General features: G+C 41.4%; 1 protein-coding gene across 2 annotated transcripts in view; it reads left to right on the top strand.

Moving 5' to 3' along the window:
- LOC135166892 (uncharacterized) overlaps positions 1-19,811 on the top strand; it is a 125,040-nt gene that overhangs the window by 86,251 nt on the left and 18,978 nt on the right. For both annotated transcript variants that reach the window (XM_064129602.1, XM_064129601.1), the window contains one exon: positions 608-770. The gene's annotated coding sequence lies outside the window, so the exon portion shown is untranslated. The remainder of the gene's footprint in view (positions 1-607; positions 771-19,811) is intronic.

The raw sequence follows: 19,811 nt of genomic DNA on the forward strand, positions 1-19,811 counted from the left end.
CGTACTGCGGTTTTAAATCCCATGTATGTGTGTGTGTGTGGTGGTGTCGGATGGGGATAGCCATCGTATTGGGAGGCCGTGCATGTGTTTAGCCAAACATCTCGGACGCCTGTTTGTACGGGCACCGAGCCCTCCGAACCGAGATATCCGATGATTAATGGCCCTCCTTCCGGGTTTATTAACGACACGCCTGTCTACCTAGCCGTACTATATCCATGTCTTTTCGTTACGATGGATTTTACCTCTTCCAACGCCTCCCTAAATCTGCTCCAATCCCCCCAATTCCCTTTTTACGGACGTCCTGGCGGATAAAAAACATTTTCGCCGATAAAAGAAATAAAATCTCCGAGCGATTACATGGAAACAAATTTTGGATAAAAATTAGACTTCTAGAGGGCACAACGTGGGACGCAAGGGCAATCAACCCCTTCTTAGGTCGTTTTCTTGGAAAAATTAGAACTGCTAGGCTAATTGTTATGATAAAAATAACCTTCTATTAATAAATTTCTTTCTGTGTGATTGCGAATAATAAAAGTTGATCAATAAAATCTGAAAAATATTATGAAACATCTATTCACAGTAATTAAACATTCATGTTTTATTTTAGAACCTACAAGGGGGAGATGATGGATCATATTCATTTAAAGGGAAGCGTTCGCGCAATTCAGTGTTGACTCTTCTTTGGGCAGATCAATCATCACGAGATCAACTTACTGAGTTCCTTGGAACTGCCTTCCTATGATTAATCCAGGAGTGGGTCTACAGTCGAGGTATGTAAATATATGGGAATTCGATCCAATAATAGTTCGTTGGATCAATTAAAATTCCCCTAAGAACCAATTAAGCCGTAAGTGCTTGTTATACGATGGATCTTCTCGTGTTACGTACTGACGACGTTGAACCACTTGTTTGGTTTGGGTTGAAAATTTTCGCAGAAAGATCTCCTTTCAAAGATTGATTAAACATTATTGTGAATTCGGCTCATTAAATCGGTGGCGTTCGGCCGGGATTCGAACCCGAGTCTCTCACTTCGTCTCAGACACGGGATGAGCTCTTTCTCCTTTTGTCATCAAATAATTTTGAACGCGTGAATTATTTTTATCAGTTATAATTGCTACGATCAGTGACACTCTGGCATTTGGACTGCCGCCATTGCCAATCGTCGATATTAATCCGCGTTAGGTCTATCCCAAGTTAACAATCCCCAATTCACCCCATCGACCAAATAAACGGCGAGGGGAAGGGGTGAAAGAGATAGGAAAGGGATTCCACATGTGGAGCATCAATTTCTCGGAGAAAAATAAATCGCGAAACCGAAAAGCGATTGTACCCTGTGGATACACATCGGGATATATGTTGTGCACGACAATAATTTCGCCACGGGGACGAAGTGCCCCGCCTCGTGGTTGATGCCATTGCGTGATCTATGAACCCAGTCAATGTTGACAAATAACTGAATTCAACCCTATTTAATTTATCACCCAATTTCTGCTAATTTCGATTTTTATTCACAGGGGAGTCTCGTGTTTAACTATGAGGAAAATATTTTTGTATTGAGAGGAGGGTCACCTCGAGAAATAAATTAAAACACTTTGGGGATTATTATTAAGTTAATTTTTGAAAATTGGAGTCACTCAGAGTGGAAAAAGTTTTTGAACCGGGATAAATCTTTCCTTGAGACAGAATTTCTAATGCAGAATGTTGAATACTATTTATTGAAAGCCCCTTCCGGACGTTTGAGATTTCTGTCAATAATCCGGAAAATCTCCCCCGAAAGGTACCACAACCCCATCATAATTTATAATCCCACCAAAATAATCGATGTTTCCTGATGAGGGATCTTACGCCCCCAATAGAAAACACTGAGGTTGGGGCGTGGTTTTAAACACAGAACCCGCTGATCCGTCCGTGAATTAAGCATGAGAGGCCAGGTTCATTCCCCAACCTCAGATTCTTGACATTTCCTCTAATCACCCGTAACAAGGGCCATTCCCTCCCAACATCGCATCGATTTGCATTACGCAAACATCAAAAATACCCAACAAAACCGATTACTTTTTTCCTCTCAATTTTGCATCTCAATAAATAGTCGGTTAACATGTTCTAAAAAATGTTCATATTTTTATTTCATTGTTATTCCCAATGTATGTCGAAGCACATGAGTTTTTGTATCAAATGCAGTGTGAAATTACGCAGGTGGATATTGTAAGGCTGAGTTTAGGTAGAAAGTGAGCGCTTGCGTGAAACTCGAAAATGAGGTGATCGTCGAGGTCGTACGTGGGGCGCACAAAACCAGGAGGGTTATAGGCAAAAGGTAGAGGAGAGACGCTGAGGGCTATACTGCGAGGAGGGGAGAGGGTACCCACTGGGCAAAGTTGAATACAGGAATAGGGTGCGCGGGGGGAGGAGAGCCGGGGGGAGATCAGCGGGGAAAAGAGAAACTACGGACGAGTTTTCGACCGGGGGGTTGTAAGCGGGAGGGGGTGGTGTGGGGGGTGTTGGAGGCGAGGGCGCCTGCAGTGACTAGCCTCCATCGATTTACCGTGGCCGCCATCTTGCCACCCCGTGCGCTTGGGGTTGACCACCCCACCGCCGCCCACCCGCACCTATCCGATCTCTCTATGTTCATGGTAGACATTTTGAAAAATGATCCCGGGGAGTCATCGACACGAGATGGTTTTTTTTTTTCGCTGTCGGGCGTTATCGTGTGGAACTTCTCTCGCTTCAGTATTTTTTTTTATTTGATGAGTAGTCGAAATTTTTTTTAATTGATTTTCTTTTATTTGTTTAGATTTTTTTTTATTGGGAAAACGAAAGTCTGGATTTCATTTACTTGAGGGTTTCCTTTTAGTTCTGGATTTTTTTTTCAGAAATCAAAAATAATTTTTTTTGACAAAAATGTCTGGTTTTACTTGTTTTATTGTTGATTTCATGCGATTCCAATTTATAATTTTTGCAAGTGATTTGTTTGTTAAGTTAGAATACATTTTTTGATTGACAAAATATCGGCAGCTTTCATTTGCCTGACAGTGTTTTTATTTCTGTATTTTTTTTCAATTCAGTGAATTGATTACCACTTTTTTAGAGTTTAAAAATATCCCGTTTCTTTTTTTTCTGTTTTATTGTTATGTTCTAATTGATTGATTACGCAACGATTCCATCAATCTGCTATGAAAACAGTGTGCTCCCCCACTCATCCCCCTCCTCCCGGGAAGTCTGGGCGAAAGAAAAAACTTGCGAAATACAGCCAACGAATTTACGTTGCGAAAAAAAAAGCAAAAAAAATAAATAAAATGAAGGGAGAAAGTGAGCGGGGGTGGGAGGGGTAGGGTTGGATAGTGTTGGTCGGAAGAATAAAAAAGTTTGGGCTGGGGAAGAGGGAGCTAGAGACAGACTTTAATCTCTTCTACCAATCGAAAGTAGCGAACAATACCAAATACTCGTTGAGTTTGAAGCGCGCGGTGCGGTCGATCAGCTCTCGATTAACCCAAAAGATTTTTGTTTCACTGTAAAAAAGCGCGCTGGCCAAGCTTTTACGGGAAGTGGGGAAATTGAATGCTGTAGCACACAGAGGGCGACGATGCTTTCCGCGTACACAGGGTATTCCTCGTTTTTTTACCTTCTTTTCACTTTTGCGGGAGTGAGATGCGGTTGCTCGCGCCTTGTGGCTGAAAAAAAAATTATCGCTCAATTTTCTCATCGAGCACCAACATTTTCCGAAAGATGGTCAATCATCCGATCAACTGCATGGACTTGAATTTTCTAGAAATCAATCCCAAAGTGAATTTGTTTTGTGAAAGCTCATTAAAAAAAATATTGCTTTTCAAGCCATCCAATGTTTGACGTTTAATTTTCATTAAAATACGTTCATCAAATCATCAAAATAATCTTCTGTCTATTCTTCCGAAGACGTCCGAAACATCTTCCAAAACCAGATATTTTTCTACTCAAAATCTCCCACTGAATCGATTCAAAAAATTTTTTCTCCCGATTGTACAAAAAAAAAAAGAATAAAAACGGAATGCAGCGTCCCTGCACGTCGCACCCACCCCACGGCATCGAAGGGGATGTAAAAAGAGGTGGTGGTGAGGGTGGTGGGAGGGGATTGGCGCGCAGTCGACGATCTCTGTATAACTGATGGTGCTTCTGAGTGTCAGGGCCAGGCTGTCCACTTCTTTGCGCTCGTGGACTTGTCTGTCTCTCTCTCTTGCTCTCCTGGTCATTTACCAAACGGCTTCAAGCACATTATACCAACAATTCCCCAAATACAAACACAACGTACGTTATGGATATATATTCTGGTTAATGCAGAGCCGATTTTGCACTCGCACGTTTCACCAACACTGATATATAAACTCTTCCACTCTCGCCGTCTCGTGACGATGATTTTCCTAGGCTCGGTGAGGATATTCACGACATCTCCTGGGTGATTGGAGTGCATTCTTGCCGAGGAGATGGATCAGGTTGGAATGTTGGTGATTGGCGATGGCAGTGAGTCGCTGCAAATGAATAAAAATATTTTATTATAATATAAATCCCGAACTGGTGGTACAAAATCGATTTCATTCTCTCAATTAACTCAATTCAATATTACTCCTATTAAAATTACTCAACAGTCGTCAACGACCCCTGAAATTTCAATATTCAACATAATAATAAACACGTGTCAAAGTTGAGAATTTAATTCTCGAACTTCTTGCAAAAAAATCTAGAAAATAATCCCATGAATTTGAATTTGTTTAGTCCATTGAGACCTTGAGTACAGGAGATAAAAGGCGAATGATAAAGCCGGGGATAAGCAGTGGAGGGTAGTAAGAGAGGGACTTTAATTAAGGCAAGTGGAGGAAAGAAAAATCCCAGGGGAATTTATAGAGGTCCAGTTGTTAGTGTCCCGAGTTGAGCGCTAGGGACCAGGGGGTGCGTTATACATGTTGGACGACGTTGTATTGCCAGTTTTAGATGAAATGGTAGTCGGTGAGGTGAGGCTGGGAGCAGTGAGAGAAGGACCTGGTCTAGGGACTTGAAACTCAACTACTACCATAAATATACGCAGCCATAGGGGCCCTCTCAAAACTCTCTCGGGGTTGAGCCACTGGGTCCACGGTAATTTGGACCTTTTCCGGAATTACTCTGTGGCCCATAAAGGCCTAAATGCAGAGTGAAATTTTCTCTATTATTTTCTCATCATAATTAAAATAAAAGAGACTCTGTGAAGCGAAAATTGAAAAAGTCTACTCATTAGTAAAAAACAAACACAAGAAAATAATTGCAGATCGAAGAGGTAAAAGGCAAATGGAGTTGTTCATCGCACGATAACAGATTTTTCGAAAGACTTCAACAAATATTCTAAACATGACAATTTTTCTCCCCTGGCTTCCCGAAAATTTGCCATTTACCTGCATTAACCTACTCCATAAATAATTAATATACCGATTTTTCAATTGCCACCGATCTCGCAAATTCAAATTTCCACTGAACCGAAAGTTAGTTAAAACGATCGGATCTCCGATAATTTAATGAAGGGGGTTGCAGGGAGGGCATGGTGGGCGGTTTAATGCAAACTTTGATAAATTTCCTGGAATTAATATTTCGAGTTTCCTCTGTGTTACATAATACGATCTTTTCTCTATTATTCATCCCTGCTGCATCCTCATTTTCCATCGTATTTTAACGTATCGCTCATTAAGGCACAACAAAGCCGGCTTATGATACTGGGGATTCTCTTGACTCTGAGTTTTTGACCACGATAACGAGATAAATTCTTTCCCCCTTCCCTTCCTATCTACGGGTAGTCTAGTTGAATGCATTATCTATTGGAACTAAAATGGAGCGGAAGACCAAAAGTTGACGATGAGAATTGAAATTTTAATTGAGTGAGTTTGTTAGGGACGGGGCCGCTTGTACCGTTCACCGGACGATACCCTTCACTAGATTTTCTCCACAATTACGAACTTTGATTTCGGATTTTTCTTTGAATGAAGTATTCAAAGGATAACTTGATTCTATTTTCCCAATAAGCTCACAAAATAGTTCTCGACCACTAGAAATTGCTGGAAATATCGATAAAAATTGATTAATTCCCAAAAGTCGAAGTTCTTCATGAGAAATCAAAGAAATTTTATCATTAATTTCCTGACTATCAATTTAAATATACAATTCTGAAGTCTAGGATAAAAAATCAATGTATTCGGGATCATTTATTCGATTTAATAGAGGGCGAGGGGGTGGGAGCCCTCCCATAGAAATTATTAATTACTTCGGCAATAGGTAACGCTTTAATCTCCAAAACAGAATAAATTTTTCAAGTATTCACGCTACGTATTATTTCCATTCATTTTCACTATCATTGAACCTCGATACATTCGTCCATTTTTCCGTTGTACTTTGCCTCCTCGTACTGTCTGTTCGTCTCTCGTCATTCGTCTCACTCACTCACCGATACATGCGGTATATTTACGAGGTTACGTGTGACAGAGAGAGGTGAGGAAGAGGGAGGGTGTGTGACGCCGTCCACTCTCTCGATCGCCCTTAATTGGCTCGTTCTCACACACGTTTTTTATTTCATTATTATTTTTTTTTATCTCACTTTTTGCTCGTTCATTGGCATCCTCCTTTCTTCATATTTCTCCGCTAGTCTCTCCCTCACTCCTGTATCGCCACGTTTTTTAATCTATCGACTCCTGCTTCTTTGCTTTTATTACTATGCCCAGTGTTTCCCGTACACTAGCCGGTGATTTTTATTGGATTAACTGATTATAAACGGTGTCAATCTATCCACCAAGGTGGTTGCCAATATTTTACATTGAGCTGATTTACATTAATATTTATATTTCAAGCGATTACTCAAGTACCAAAAATAACGATCAAAGCGACATCGAATGTCTTCGAGGGGAGGAAACATATTTTACACATTTTTATCAATTAAAAATATGTAAAATATAATTTTGAAAAAATAAATACTTCTCTCACCTCAACAAATTCATCTCAAAAATCTTTTCCCATACGATAACAGCAATATTTAGATCTGATATCAAACGAAAGACTAATCAAACTCTTATCCAACAGCCGTTATCTCATCTCGCCTCTGCAGTAGATGTTCTACCCCTGCATGGGGTAAAACGATATCGAGACTATATGGATACCATTGGGGGTGGAGAGGGAGATGTGCTAGAAGACCCCCACCCCCCTCCTCGCCCCTTCCCGCAGCATCGTAGCGAGCTTTTGCAAGCTGAGTCGAAGTTGTCTCGTGTGTTAGTAATGGTGGATGTTTGAAAGGGGGAGGTGGCGGTCGATGCGCTCCAGCCGAGAGCTGCAGAGGGCTGTTTTTGCGGGTGTGGCTTAAACCCAACCCCTTTCTATAACCATACAGTTGCACACATTCGCAGTATTTCTGGTCAGGAAGGCTCACTTCCTCGAGTTCCTTGGGGCCTTCGGGCTATTTCAACCACCCAACCACCCCCAAACACAACCTACCCAACTCCATTCGCGACGATTTGAACGTTGGAGAGGTCTTATGCACTGGTTCATACATCCATGCGATACGATATTTTCGAGGATAATATGCTGCAGGAGGATATATGCAAGCCGTTCTGTTGTTGATGGCTGGGTTAATGGGCGTTGTGACTTTATTACTGTTAAGAGATATGAACTATGACTTCATAAGGGAGTTTTGTTGGAATTTAGCGAGACCACTCGGGAATGGAGGTTTACTAGAAATTTTTAGATAATATCTGGAAGGGGGTGGGAGGCGGTTGGTGATGTTTTTGCGGGGATGTTTGGTTGGGGAGGTTAGGGATTAGGTAGAGGGGTTGTTTGAGTCTCTTTCGTCGTTGAATAGATGAAATAAGGGCTTCAATAGAGAGGAAAGAAATTTATGAGGCATTAAAGGGTCCGGTGACGACAAATCGATTATGCTTGAGTCGATATATTTGTTTTCGATTGGAACCTGAATGGAGTTCGAGCGGAAGGTTTGAGAGGCTATTGTGAGATCTGGGCATGGAAGAAATATATTAATTTTTAGCGTCAAAAAGATCTGGGAGTAAAAGTGATTTCGCTTTCATCATTCAGGGGGTCTAAGCGAGGCAATCGATTGGCACTCAGCGAGCCCTCGTAGGTCTCGTAGGTCTTCATTATCCGGATAGTCCTCAATTTAGCCTCACTAATCGCGACTATTGTAGGAAAGATTGTGCCGAAATGGATCGACGGGGTAATGAAGCAATTAAAAGTCGATACGTGACATAATTCAAACGGAAAGAAATAATTTTTTTCACATGTAAAGCCATTTTTTTTCGAAAAGGTCTTTAAGGTTTTTAAGAATATTTTCGAAAGTTAAACGCACGTCCAATCGCTTCCAAAATCTTTTCTGTCTGTGGATACAATTTTCATTCATCCTGAAGCAATAATTTACATCCCCATAACGTAATTTGATGGATGTTTAAACGCCCCCGCATCTACCCTCAAATAGAATCCACGTAATTATCATTTCCACGTGGGCTGTCCGTGGATGTCACGTGATAAAAATTTATCAGTATTTGTTGGGGATTCCCGTCCTCCGGAATTCAACGCGTGGGATTGCGATCGAGTGGTGGTGGTGTGTTGAAACCGATGACTAATTAAAAGAGGAGAAAAAATGAAGGAGAGCGATGGAGGTAGCACTCAGGAGTGTAAACATTATTAGAAAGCGCTGGGGTGGAAATGAAGAAAAGGGAACGTCAATTGTTTGAGGACACACGATCCACTTTGAGAGACGATAACCGCCGCTGTGGTCATTGCTAATGGTGTAAATGCCGGGAGTTAAAAGTGAGAACAAAAAACTCGAGTACAAAAGGTTAGAAAATGGAACGTGGACAATTAATTTTTATGAATTTTATGTTTCTTGTGGTGTGATTGGAGATTCGAAGTGCTTTGGTACTCGATAGTCAGCCAAATTCCCTGATGAATTCATCGAGCATATCTGAAAATCGAGGGGAGACCGCAAAGGCTAACAATCGAGAGAATATTCGTGGTTCGCCACTGTTCCATCCAGTTGCAAAATCCAATTTGTCATTCATATATTTTCTGATGTATTTCGTTACAATCGAATCTATCAATTAAAAATAACTAGACTGGACGCGAGGTGATCCGTTACTTTATTTACTTGAGAGGAGTCTCATTTTCTTCTTCAAATGTCATTTGATGCTGTTGTCAGTGCATTAGCGATGTCAATGATGTCCCGGAAACAAGTGAAAAAAATCCCTTCCATTTCATCTAATGTAAATATTGCTATTATTGCAAAAAATATTACAGAACCTTTTCTATTGTCACTAGAAAAGAATATTCTTCAATATGAATTCAATTCAATTTTCCACTCGCCATCCAATTAAATCTAATAAAGATATACAGCATCGGGGAATAAAAAATAAAAATAGTGACGTGAATGTAACCCCGACCTACGTGAATTCGCGGTGTGCCATCGATACAGCGAGTAAAAGTGGGGAAAATACCCCCCGACGCCGTTCAAAATTGATCCCCCTCCCTCGTACACATACAACAGAGTAGCGTTGCCTTCGATGAACGGACACGCCGACGCGCGCTCCCGTGGAAATATGAATGAAAAACGGTGTGCGGTTTCTCGGCATGGTGGAATAACAAAAAAAAAAATAATACACACGGGGAAAAAAGAGGACCGCCGGAGGGGATGAGCGGAAAAGAGAGAGGGAGAGAGATGACGGAAACAAAGTTGGAACGTTGTGTATAGCAGATCGATTGGCCACGTGCTTCCCCGGCACCTGTTCGACTTTCGCCGCGCGAACGTTCGATTATCCGCTCCAATATGGGGATCATATGGTTCCCCCGAGGCCTTTAAATGTCGAGGTGAAAATAGCTCTCCTTTGAGGTAATTTTTCCGTGTTTTTTTCAACACTAGGAGGGGGAATGGTTGGAGATGCCTTGCGGATTTTTATTGATGTATATTTGCACACGATCGTTAATGATATTTCCTTTTAATTTTTAATACTCAGCCGTCAAATAACTTGAAGAAAAATTGAAAAAAATGTGGGGTTTTATACTACGCATCACATACGCTGTGTAATCGATATTATATCTTCTAATCATGCAATATATGTTACCGGACAAAATTCTGTAAATTAAAAATATTCATAGCCCTCCCCCACCATAATTATACGGAGAAAAAAATTCTTTAATAATTATCAAACAATTGCGCATGTTTTTAAGTGCACCTTTTATACTTTTTCTTGAAGTCCGGGTAATCAGCCGAATACCGGCTTTAGAATCATTACCCAGGATTATAAGAAAATAAATAAAATACTCCTGTCTGTCCATTATATCCCAAACTAAATAAACCAATGCAACCAGCATTCAGAAATAATACCCCAAGTGATGTATCCAAAAGTCCACATAGTTTCTCCCAACGAAGGTGCAATTTTCCGTTTGACTGAGCGATTTACGTTTCTGGTCGTGCATATACATGTGTGCCTGCGGCTAGGAGCGCAGATAGAAGCGAAGTATATGGTATGAGGACTAACATTGAGAGGTATGGGGTTGGGTGTGGAGAAGAGAGTTAGAACTTTGTGCTTCCACTCGACGTTATGTCCGTCGTTGGGTGGCAAATGTGCTCGGCCTCCCCATCTCACCCCCCTCGGCCATCCACCCACCGGGCCACCCACACTGGGTGCCAGGTTTTTGGCGGGTGAGGAACGATGAGTCCAGAGTGTATATGTACAGGGGGAAGGCTGGACCTAAGCGAGGATAAAGGCAAAAGGACGCGGGCGATAGGAGCTCCCGAGGACGATCAATAAGGAAGAAGCACTGGTGGGGGGTCTTACCCAGTGAGTGTGGCCGGCCCCCTGGTCGTTTGCATTTGCTCTCTGCTTGAGGAGCGGTGGGGTTGACTCAAGAAAGAACCGAGAAAATAATCTGAAGGGGTCGAGTTCACGTGTGTACGTGAGAATGCGAATGCTACTGGCAGAACCCGGTTGTGGTGGTGATGGGGAGAGGGGGCGGAAGGGTGACTGGGCGGTCAGGGGTCAGGGGGTGGTGCAGGGGGGATTTTAGAGAAACTAACACACATGAAAAACTCGTGGGAGTATAGCGTTTGTGAGAACACCGTACGACCCGAGGATGTTCTCGTGGGGCGTGAGTGCGAAAGAGTGGAAAAGCCACTGGGGGTAAAACGTAAAAAGGTAAAATTCAACGCGCGAAGGTCGGACGCTCCTGACTTTTCTCACTGGCACTCTTTTCTCATTCACCGCGAGAAAAGCTTTTTATTTGAGATGGTCTTTAAAGGGGCTCTTGGAGGATTTTTTTAAAGCTACTTTCGCTCGACGGTGAGGGAAATCGATAGGGGAGACTGGGGGTGAGAAGGAATAGTTGGTTTTTTTTTGTTATGTGGGAGATTAGGCCTTTCAGGGTGGGGGTTTGGAGTAATTTATTTGGTGCATTTTGAATTGATCTTTGAATGAAAGTGAAAAATTTAAACAATAAATTAATGCGCTGAATTCTAATTAATATTCATAGAGATGTCCTATTCATTTTTACATTTGGGAAGAAAACAATTTCACTTCAGTTTGAGTTAAAAAAATATCGAGGAATTTGTTTAAGAAGTTGGAAATTTTAAACTTCAGGTAATTTTATAAAAAATTACAAAACATTGTTCGGTCGTCTACACTTTGTTGCAAACATTATGTATAATAATGAGATATCAGATGCGGGATGCAGCCATAACCGGATATTATATTGGCGGAGAAAGTTGAAGGAATTGTGTGAAATATTGGGATTCTGATGAATCGAGATAGTTTTATTATCCGACATATTGGGGTTTTGTTCTTGAGGTGATGGCGAGGTTTTCGGCAAAGTGGGTGGTCAGATGGGGGGTGGGTTTTACCACCGAGGGGTGGTTAGCTTTATTGATCTGTAAGACTGCCAACCTACGTTTCTCTCCACTCCCTGGCTTTAACCCTCTTCCTCCTCGGTAACCGCCTTCATCGCTTTGCGCTGGCTTGTACTCACTCTCTCTCTTCAAGCATGTGTGTCTGAATGGCTCTGAGAGGGCGTCCGAGTATATTCCAACCATTTTGGCCTAATACAACCAGCCGTTTCCCCCTTTCCGTACATCCGCGAAATTCTGAGGCGATCTATAGACGTGACTGGGCCCTTAACGCTGGCTTTCGAGGATGCGTCAAAGTCAATCTCCTTCTCTCAGATCTGTTCACTGAAAGGGGAATGAAAATTAATCAAGTTGTCTGATTGGAACGAATTAACCGCTGGAGGCGGAATTATTTTCATCGCTAACTACCCATACAATCTGATTGTGAAACTTTGACTTAGGAATTAAAATTACCGTTGAGAAGGAATACCCCGTAAAAATTACGAATCTGACAGTTCAATCACCGATGACAGAATCGAATTGGAAAATGAAATTCGAGAAAAATAAATCAAGAAAAAAATAAAAGCCAATTGCGAGGTGAATCTCAGACAAATAAGGAACAAATAGTCTTGAAAATATCTACCATTAAATAGCAGAGAAAAAAACATAAACAAATAATAATGATGAAACACTGATTTGCAAAAAGCATCGACTGCCCCGCGGAAATAAATAAAAATCTTATCATCAAATTTATTTCCTTCAAATACCCAATTCCTCTGTTCGCCCTCCAGAAAAGTCTCCAGGAATTCCGAATAAGAGACTCCCCAGCGGAAACTACCCCCTGAACCCGAAAAAGCCCGGCGTTCCATCCACCCCACATCCCAGGACACACAATTCACCATTTGCTCCCTCCCACCCCCACCCAACCAGTCATCTCTCTCGCCGGAGCATTCATCTCCCTTCCGCATTTTTCTTACATCAACCCACCCCCTCTCAGCATCCGCCTTTCCCGGGAGGCATTCTCCCTTTCTGAAACACACGAGTGAACCCTCACGTGCGCAGCAAGAAGAACAGAGACGGATACCAAAAGAGAGTCGACTCTCATCTCATTCCATCCCCCACGACGATCCTCCGGACCACATACAACAACACGTAAACCACCCTCTCACCCCCTGGACCGAATACATTCAAACGGTGACACTAAAGCGCGCGAATACCGCACTCATCCTCTACTCGAGCGTCTCCCTCATCAATTCCCTTTCTCTCTCTCTCCCTCATTCTCTCTCCCATGTCTCAAAGTGTGTGACGCGCACTCTTGCGCGTCCATCCTCCCTCAAGCCCCGGGTACGCATATCAATTCACAAACACCCGCTCCCAGGGTTCTGAGCAACCCCCACGAGATTAAATTCTAACGACGTCGGGACTGGTTCTTCATCTCCCTTTCTCCCATCTGTTCTACTCCTTTTTCAACCCTCCACTAACGTACACAGGCATTTTTCTTAGCTCACTGGGGGTGAAGAGGTGGCGGCGGTAGGGGTGAGGAGATGGGGAGGCGAAAGGACCGGGTCTCTTGCCTCCTAAATTAATACCACCACTGTCGTGGATTCACACACACGGTGAATGGTGAATACAGCCGTTTATGTACCGACGTGGGAGAGGCGGAATTTTGCGGAAGGTTGTATGCATCTCATCCCGGGCGTTTTCTCTCCGGTCTTTCGGGGGTGGCTAACCCCCCTCCCCCCTCACCCCTCTGGACCCGCCAGCCCCACTGGCCGCTCTAGACCCGCCATTATTTAGCGAGCTTAGAACTCACCGGTGGGAAATGGTGGTCATATTCGGTGAACTACGAACAGGGGGAGGGAGATGTCTAATCTGGATATTTCGGGAGAGTGAGTTATAAATGGGTTTTTCGGGGTGAGGGTGGGTTGAAAGTTTTTTTCAAAAATATGGACGAAACTGGGAGTTTCAGGTGAATTTGAGAATTAATGGGAAATCCCGGGAATATTCTGGGGGATCGATAATGTTTTTCATGATATTTTTATCAATTTGTCGATTTGTTTCAATAACTAGAAATAATATTTGAATTGAATTGTTTATACATGAGAATATAGCCCACAAATTTGCTTTGGATTGTCATATTATATTAATTAATTAGGGTTGATATATTGGGTTAAGCGCTGGGAATTATCTCAATATGTTAACAGCCTCAACTCGTCTGAATCGAAGGACAAAATGAAGATTCATTCGTTCATATCCGGGGAGACAACTCGGCAACGCTCAACGAATATCGGTAATCCTTAAATTCCTTCCTCAATAGTGCATCGGAACAATTGCGGGGATTGAGGACCGGAAGTACCTCAATCGGTTTATTTGAGTCGCTAAATGACTAATGAGATCGATCAGTGTAATTTTATTATCACTCGTTTGTTACAGGAATTGAGTAATTATAAAATCTACGGAGGTATGAAAATAATCTTGCATTGTCCAAATATTAAAATGAATATCGTTTTATCGGTTATCGCCGTGTGTTCATGGAGTTATTTTTCGACGGGTACGCAGGAAATAATTAATTCAGTTATTTCAATTCTCATCGGTCAATTTCCGTGATGATCTTTCCAAGTGGAGGATGAATTTCATGAATAGACAAATAGCGATTGATTTTTAACATGATACAATCTGATTTACAAGTAATTTCCACATTTTTCACGCTCCTCAATACTGAATAATCATCGTGGGGACGATTTATGAGGGGAATGAACATTTATGAAGCTGAATATAAAAAGGGAACGAAATAAATAATTTTTATCGAATTTTGAAACTGCAATTGTTCATAAATATTTCATGTTGCTTTGAGTAAAATGATCCATTTTACTTCATTCTCCATAAATTATTAGGTGACATAAAAAAATAACATAGTACCACCGATTTTCATTTATTTATAATGATCTTAATATTTTTGGGAGAAATTTTTGTTGTGGGAAACGCTGAGAATTATTTGAAAAATATAAAATTAACGAAACAAAAAAACGAGTAACTGTAAATTGCAGTTTAATTATTATTCTTAGAATAAATTTCTAAGCGGACTGTATCGGGCCAGCCTTAGATTTAGGGGTTGCTATAGTTCGCGGGGGGTTTGGCCAGTTTCCATTAGTGCAAAGGGAGTGAGAGAGACGGAACGAGGTGACCGTAACACTCGTGCTCCGAAGAGGAAGGAGGGGGGTTATTTTGGAGTATAGAAAGGCGCCGGGTACGGAGACAGGGGTTGGTTTGCATTTACATAGAGAACACCCCCGTTCTCCCCCAGCCATTCGACCCTAGGAACTAGATGACTAGGCGGGAGGTATTAAGAGGAGAAAATAGAAGTGGGGGATTGGAGTTTTAGAGGTTGTGTGGCAATTCTGGCAACATGGCCGCGACTAAGGGACGGATACGAGGCCAGCCACCCCCTCATACCTTTCGGTACAAACTTGCACAATTTCTACGTTATCATTTCCTCCCCCGAACACTGGCCACCGTCGACCTCGAGAGGGAGGAGGGAAATTTCTTTATGGAAAGGTCGTCGGTCATTGGATTATCAAACCTGCTATTGGATTATCAGTAATTTCCCAAACTGGTTCAAACTGATCTAATAATCGACGTGGAAATAGCAACAAAAATGATGAGTTGAGATCGACCTAACTATTTGGCCATAAGTCCATCGATTTTTATTAAAAAAAATTATTATGTAGATTTTATTGAGACTTCAGATCCCACCAAATTCCATTGATAATCATTCGGGAAAAAATCGCGTCATTTTTCAATTTTGCTCAGGTGTGAGGACATAACTCAGTCACCAATTTAATGAGCGAATGAAAAATGAAGGTGAAGGCCGATTGGTCGGATCCGTAACAAAAATTTATAAAACACTTGAAATCCGCTTACCGCGCTTTATGGTGCGTGAAGAAATGAAATAAGTCTGCCATTTTCCCCACCCCTTAATTCTTGTTTTACTGGCCCTCCAACGTTTATACGATATTAGGGGAATTCCGTTGGCACTTGAGAGCGTTAAAACAGGAATAAAAGGGTGAAAAAGAAAAAGAATGCGCTGAAGAAAAGGGACTGACGTTAATCAGCGTCGGCGTAACTTTTAGCCGCGGTAACTCATCCGATCAAACCCGTGGAAACTTGCGAGAGGCAAACGCGGCTTAGTCCTAATTTAAGGGTGGAAATGAAAACCACCCCTAGCGCCCAGCGCTAATTTAAGACCGACGCTCACCGCTCATTTGTTTCAACCATTTTACCCCACTCTTTTCCACTCATCTCACTTGCACACATGGAGTTTTAACTCATGACTATTGCGCGAGGTGGTCGTAACTGTTACGGACTCCAACGGAGATAAAGTGGAGGTTTTAGGGTAAGTGCAGGGCAAGTTTTTGTTTGTGCTATTTTTCATGCTGTTTTGAGGAAGTTCTCGGTAGTGGGGTTATTGAAGAAAATGGAATTTACATGGGCAATTGGATTTTAAAGTTTTACTGGGCGACGCAGCAAAAAGTTGACGAAAATTTAGGGAAAATGATAACGCGGAGGAAAACTTAAAAGAATAATATGTTTTGCTAAACGTCATTTAGATTTGAGGCCAATATGACGAGCGACGGTTTTTTTTCGTTGCTAAAAACGTGAATTTAAGTTACGAAAAGAAATCCTATTCGAAATTTTCATTATTCTCTCTCTCATGAGAATTAATCCACCATTATTTCCCCACAATCGTAAAATATGATTCGTTAACGTAATTCTTCTGTGTGAGGTAAAAAATTGTATCAACGGACGATACGTCAATGAATAAAACATAAAAATATAAAAAAATGACGAACGAATATCCCAACTCCGGAGTTATCGGACTTCAGTCGAGAGTACCCTCATAAAAATAAGAATCCCTCAAACTCCCAAAAAATGTCACCAAAAATATCCCGTCATATTCTTTAAATTATCCCATTAAACCCTCTCCCTCCTCGACACGACGTTACTTCCAACATTAATGCACCGTGTCTCGACATTCTCGAGATGAATTAACCCCGTAATTATAAATAATTCAATGGAAAAAGCATCCCAACAAACATCTATTTATACTTAACGGAAAAGAAACTTACACCCGTGTCACTTCAACATGGATCTGTCAGAGACAAACGGATAATTAATTGCAAAGTAATTGAATCAATACTCCGAGTGTCTGATACCCAGCATTAATATCTCACAAAAACCTCCTAATTATTTACGGAAGAGTTCACGTAGATTTTTGGGATAATTTACCTCGAATCTGACACTAAAACAGTTCAACTCAGGTCATTAATAATCGATGAATTTTTCGAATATCATCGGAGAAATCGTAAGAGCATCAACCGACGCTCATTCGTTATTTACCTCATGTGGCTATTTTTCTTCTTTTATTTTATCACTCCGATGTGTCGTCTATTGCCTTCGACGACGTTAATCGAGGGGAATGAGGGAAAAAAAGATAAATATATATATCTGGACGACACACTCGACCCCGCGGGCGAGTAAATGGGATAAAAAGTAAAAGCGACGAGAGGAATTTCGCTCAGCATCCGAGTCGAGTTCTCGGAGGCGTTTCCGAGGTTTATCGGGTCTTTTCGATTCTCCTTCCTCGACTTTTTTTTTTTTCGAACGGTCGTTTTTCCACGTTCACACTCCACCAATGCAGTCAACACTGACACCCGTGTGTGCCGCCTCTAGATCGCTTTAAGGTGATTTTTTTGAAGGTCTTTTTGGCTTTTTTATTCGCCACTTTTTTCTCCATTATTCAACTCCGTTTCACCATGCCACTTCGGCAAATGAATTGCTTCGTATGGACGGGCCGAAATTAACGATGGATCATTAAGAGTTCAATTGGTTTTTCTTTTTATTTGTTGGACGAAAAATGGATGGATAAACAGAGGACTGAGAAAAAAATCTAAATAATAGAAATTGCGCGATTGATCGAGTGGAATAGGGGATGAGAATGCAATTACAGTTTTAATTCGATTTTAATGTATTCGGGTGAGAAAAAATGAGATGGAGAGATCAAGTGTTTTTTCATTATCATTAACTCAGAATATCACGGGGCGATTTGATTAGTGTTGCGATTTCCCGCAACAGAATATCTGTTTGCTTCCAAAACCGAATCCATGGGAGCAATAGAATATTCATTTGTCACGTGAAATATATATATATAGCACTTCATATCGATTAGTATGAGAGATTCCCTTCAGAAAGTAATTTTTTTCACGTCAAACAAAATTCCACATCGATGAAGCTGATCTTTCGGACACTTCACTTTCTTAAATTTTAATTTTCAATACAAACTTTGTCGTAACTTTGAGCCTGATCTATAGAAAATAGTTCACTATAAATTTGGACATTTTTCTTAGATTCTCGAATAGTTATCAAATATTCCGAAGTAAATTATCGTTCTTGTACTTACGGAATTGGTCGGCCCCATCTCGTCGATCGGTCTTTCCTCCGAGAACGCTCTGGACCAACTGAAAAGGGGCAATACTTTGAAGTATAATCCAAAACATCAAAAGGACAAATCATGAAGAAAAAACCAGAATGACGGCTGGGGGTCCCCCGGCCAGTCCAGGTGGGGTCCAGAGCCACCGGTCATTCTGGAATAAAACTAGATCGAGGCGAGTCTGCTAGGGGTCCAATGTTGGCATTTCACGAAAATTTGCATTTTCAGGAACTCCAAGAATAGATAACCAGTGGCATCCCCCCCTGGGCGGTCTGGACCAGTCTACGAAGAATGAGGGACTGGTTTCGGATGCTGAGGGAGATGCGAATTTATGCGTTATTCAACCGTCTTCAGTTTTTTATTCTCCGGTTTTTTCAATTACAGTTTTATTACAACATATAATATTATCGTTGGCCGCAGATTTTTACATTTCGTTCACAAAACTGCGGATCATAAATTGAAAGTAATAAATACGCAGTGGCATTTATCACTATTATTGAATTATCAATTTAACATATTTTAATGAGTATTGGTTCTATTTTACTTTCAATTTCCCATTAAGGATCTTCCTCATGTGATCGTGATTTAAAAACAAAACAAGTCTACGTCAATAAGACGAACATCTAAATAAAGATTTCTCCGGCTTAAAATTCATATTCCAGCGATTAAAAAACTGTGGGATACACAATTTCCGTTGTTTCTTCATTGTTTCCCTCCCGCGAACGTGTTCAATGTTATCATCACAGTATCTCATGCCCCTCAATGCACTTGATACTAATAAAAATGTAGAATTCCAGCGTTAGTGTGGCTCAGTGGTTATTGGCTACCGCGGAGGCGCGGTCGCACACCACGAATGGTTCATAAAGCCAGAGGGACACTGGGGGGTTGCCTCATCTCCTCCATAAGACACACACAGACGTAAAGAGGATGGGGTGGGATGGTTAAAGGTTGGCGTTAATGATGCCCGCATGCCGTGGCCCATTCTAATCTCTTCCTCTCGCTGGGGCTTGGAAAATAAATGGCAAAGACCTACCCCTACCCCTTATCGTCAATGGTGGTGGGTTTGTGTACGTGTACGTGTGTCATTCGCCACCCCCTCAAACTCCAACGACGTCTCCCACGAACCTCGGCTGTCCTCTGGGTGCCATCAACCCCAACGTCATTTTACAAAGACCTTTCGGGATGAGGTCGTGAAGAAAAACAGCGAATCTGAAAAAAAAAATGAGAAAAGAACAGCCGATTCTTTTGCCAAGGGGAGGGGATGAATTAATTAACGGAAAATGATGAATTAGAAATAAATTCTTCATTCGGTAAACAATTTATAATTTTTGATTTTTCGATATAAAATTTTTATTTTCAGGAGAGAAATTTGAATCAAGTTGGACTGTTGCAGTAAGAACAATTATTTTTATAACAAAATAGGTATCTCCGTGGAATTCTTATCTTCAAAGAAAAATGTAT

This window comes from Diachasmimorpha longicaudata, chromosome 10 (assembly GCF_034640455.1).
Source record: "Diachasmimorpha longicaudata isolate KC_UGA_2023 chromosome 10, iyDiaLong2, whole genome shotgun sequence".
In the NCBI taxonomy this organism is placed as follows: domain Eukaryota; kingdom Metazoa; phylum Arthropoda; class Insecta; order Hymenoptera; family Braconidae; genus Diachasmimorpha; species Diachasmimorpha longicaudata.